At 38.3% G+C, this 4,151-nt stretch overlaps 1 non-coding gene across 1 annotated transcript; it reads right to left on the reverse strand.

The window, feature by feature from the left end:
• Positions 1-3,724: 3,724 nt before the first annotated feature.
• On the reverse strand, positions 3,725-3,857 carry LOC125611575. The gene has a single exon (XR_007341784.1). It is a non-coding gene; the product is annotated as a small nucleolar RNA SNORA70 (small nucleolar RNA).
• Between the last annotated feature and the right edge of the window lie 294 nt (positions 3,858-4,151).

Raw genomic sequence — 4,151 nt, forward strand, 5'->3', positions numbered from 1 at the left:
GCGTCTGGGGTTTTTCAGACCTTCATGGGCAAAGGGTGGCTAAGATGTTTAGGGAATGTAGGAGTGGAAGTGTGGAAGAAGAATTACTTTCCTCCAGAGAACTAAAAAGCCAACCTGCCCAATACTACAAAGTACTTCTGTTTTTGCCAATTTATACTCTCATCAGCAGTGCCTGAGAGTTCCCGTTTCTCTGCCCCTAGAACTGACATAGTCTATTATTAGCCTTTGGATCATTGTCAGGAGATCATTAGGGTTGTCAGTAACCCTATGAAAGTGCCATTCTTATTTCTGCAGGCTTTGCAATCCTGGATTAAACTGGTCACAAGTCATTGAAGAAACAAGTCTCTTTGATTCTTCCACAATACACAATAGCTGACATTCCAGCACCCCTCAATATCCTCCATGAATTGGATGTGTTTCATGTGTCCCTAGCAAAGGCCTTTCTGTTACCCATGGTCCCCCCATTTTCTTCTCTCTCACATTGTCCATGTCAACCCTGGCACCACAAGCATGCACCCCTGCCTGTGTCACAGCAATCAGTAAGAATTATATAGTATTTGTTGATGCTGTTCTGTGCCATTGACCCATCACAGAGATTTTAGAGTGATGGTTCCTTCAGGTTTTTATCAATACAGGTTGCTAGTGAACTTGCAAATACAGGAGAACATAGACTAGACAGTCCTTCACTGCTTCCTTACAAGGTTTTCTTGTGCCAATATTTACCTATGCACATACATCATCCTAATAAAATTCAATTCTCCACAGAGCCAGTCTGTGAATAAAGTTAAAGTCAAAGAAATATTAATTAGAAAGCATTTCTGGTCCTTGTACCCATCTCTTGAAAACCCTTAATGGCCCCCGATGCACACCACACGCTACACTTCTCAAACTGCTCGAGAGGTCTCATGTGAGAGATCACAAGACTCTTTTTCTGCCCCAGTTTGTGTGTATTTCTCTGCCCTCTCTCCTTCCTTCTTTTCTCTCTTCAGTGTGTAGACAGCACATCCTTTCGCTAATGCTTGCAGCTTCCATCCTCTGACTGGGCAGCTAAACCCTTAGTGTGTGGAAGGAGAATAAGTTTGAGGAAAGGTAGGAATAATCACATTGTAATAAATCCTTCTCTGTCTACCTTGCATCCAATTTTATTTCTACATTTTCAATATATATAGGATCCTACTACATGTACTAAACAGCGATTAGCTTTTTATTTAATGTTCATATATACTGTATTAGTATCTATTCCTGTCAAAAATTACTCCAAACCTTAGGGGCTTAAAGCAACAAGCATTACTACTGCATGATTGGGTGGATGAGTTTCAGATGCAACTTCTTTGGGCCACCCTGACTCCATGTCTCTCAATGCTGTAGCAGCCAAACTTTTGTCTGAGGCTGTGATCTCATCTGAAGGCTCCATGACAGTGAGATGGGAGTCTTCTTCCAAACTCATGGATATGCTTGTTGGAGGGCTTCTGTACTTTGCCACATGGGTCCACACACAGGTTGGTGGTTTGACTCAGGATATGGCAGCTGGCTTTGCCCAAAGTGATGATCCCAGAGAGATTGCGCCCAAGATGGAAACCAGAGTCTTTTTGCTACCTAATCTTGGAAGTGACACCTTATCACTTCTCTCATATTCTGTTTATCAGAAAACAATTGGCAGGTCCAACCTACTCTTGAGGAGGAAGTGTTACACAAGGACGTGAATGCTAGTGAGCAAGGCTCAGTGGGCACCAACAGAGATGCCTAGCATGTGGTACACCTCACTCTTTTTAACTATGGCACAGTATTTCAAAGTTTATATGAACTAGACTTTTTCAACTATCAGACATGATTTATTTTTTTTATTTTCACTTTATTTTATTAAATTGGTTGTGCTTTTTTCTAATGCTTTAGAACTTACATATTATATTTATATTGGTTAATATTAATTTTTAACATTGTCAGGATTTTTATTTTGCTACCTGTCCTGAGAATAAGATAAGACTCTTGGCATACTTTAACTCCTTACCTACATCTTTGTTTTCTTAAAATCACCTGAATTCTTAACACTAGATCCAGGATATATAATATTATGGTACTAGACACACATAAAGCTCTTCAGAAGCACTGAAGATGTGGTTGGTCTGCATTGAGATGTGCTGTAAATATGAAATATATGCTGGATTTCAAACACAAAATAAAATATATTGTTAATAATTCTTACACTGATTGAATTTTGAAATGATAAGATTTGGGGCATACTAGTTTAAATAAAATACAGTATTAAAATTAATTCAAATTGTTTATTTTGCTCTCTTTAATATAGCTCCTCAAAACTTTTTACAATTATTTACATAACTCATATTTACAGCTTACATTATATTTCTACTGAACAGTGCTGCTATGGGTTGTAGTAGTAGTTTTTATTTTTAATTTAATGACTTTATATTCTTAGGAATAATTTCTTAGAAATTGCCTTAAGCTTTTAATCCATATTTTCAAAAACTGTTTGGACTTAAATTTAAGTTTTATTGGTGTTTTCTTTTCATTTTTCCTTGTGTCTCATGACTGTCTCTTTCTTGGATTTATTGTTTATTTTGGTAACTTCAACCTTAAGTTATTCTTTCATATAGAGTCTGTGGAGATCAACTTTTAAAGTCCTTATCTATCTGAAAATATTTTTCTCTCATTCTTGATTTTGCTTGGCTGGATAGAGAACTGCTCTGTTTTCCCTTACAATATATTGTTGGTAGTTCTGATCAATATAGGTAATCTGCTCCCTTTTTTCTGATTGTAAGGTCTCAGGGCTTTCTCTTTATTCATACAGCTCAGACTTTTCAGTAGAATGTGTCAAGTGCTGCTTTTATTTTTTCACTTCTTCTGCTTGGTTCTGGGAGGACCCTTCTAGAACAGAAGACTCTCATTTCTTCAGTGATGTCTCTAAAAAGCTGCTCGAGAGGTCTAAAAAGCATCCCACTGTTTATTTTCATCTTTTCTAAATCTCTGGATGACCTATCATAAGGTTGTTAGGACTTTAGAGCTGTCCTCCAGACTCATTTCTTTCTCTCCCATTTGCCATCATTCCAGCAGAACCCCTCTGCCCAGTCTTCCTTTGATTAGATCTTCATTGGAGTCCATTCTTCTGTTCTGATACTGATAGTTTTGTTGGTTGGTTTTCTGTTTGTTGTTGTTGTTGTATCTGCCTTTCCTCTTCATTCTGTACTTCAATAGGAATTGAAGAGGAAGAATCCGTCAAAGCCTTTCAGGGTCACTGTGAATTGTATTCTTCCAGTTTGTGTTTATTCTTTTATTTATTATTATTTCTTAGTTTTTTGGACATGAAGTAGGATTTATTGTTGGACTGAGTGAGAAAGGGGCAACACAGAGAAAGTCTTCTTAGTGCAGGCTCTACCACTGGCCCAGGGGACCATGACTGGGAATATTTGATAAAATAACCATCTTAGCCACCATGTCTGCTAATTAACCTGTATTAAACTTGGTAAAGCCCACCAATTTGGGATGTAGATGTACTGGTGGCCAAGGAACTTAGACTTGGCCTTGAGAAGGGCCTCAAACACATGTCCCTTGTTCTGCAGCTTGGTGCATGCAGAACTGATGACTTGGCCAATGTGAACTCTGGCCATCATGCTCTGGAACTTCCCCCAAATGCACCCTGCATACCTGTCTAGACCTGAGATAGGACACAGCACAGGATCAGACAAAGACAGGAATGGGTTTTGGAAAGGGCTATCTCCATGGTCCTTCAGGGTGACCTACACAAGCTACAGGCTGCCTACTCTTCTGAGGAGGTTACGATTTGCAGCTTTGCACACTAGGATCCCAGTAGCAAAGGAGTCAGTTAGTTTAACTGGCTGAAGATGCTCTTTTATTGAAGATTTAGAGTTCTTACCCACAGTGCTTGACTAGAGGACAATCTGCTGACAGAGAACATAGTGTGTCACCCACCTACCCTTCTCTATGAACTGGAAGATCATCCTTAGATCAAGCTTGGATATCTCAACTCTTGTCTTGAAATTCATTATTTCCTAGATGTACTCTGTATTTCTCATGTAGAAGTTCTCAAACTAGCTGCAAGTTAAAATATTTTGTTTTGTTTATTTTAGTTGTTATTTTTATTATGATAAAATGCACATTACATAAAACTTATAATT

The sequence above is a fragment of the Marmota marmota genome, unplaced genomic scaffold (genome assembly GCF_001458135.2).
Source record: "Marmota marmota marmota unplaced genomic scaffold, marMar, whole genome shotgun sequence".
NCBI classification, from domain to species: domain Eukaryota; kingdom Metazoa; phylum Chordata; class Mammalia; order Rodentia; family Sciuridae; genus Marmota; species Marmota marmota.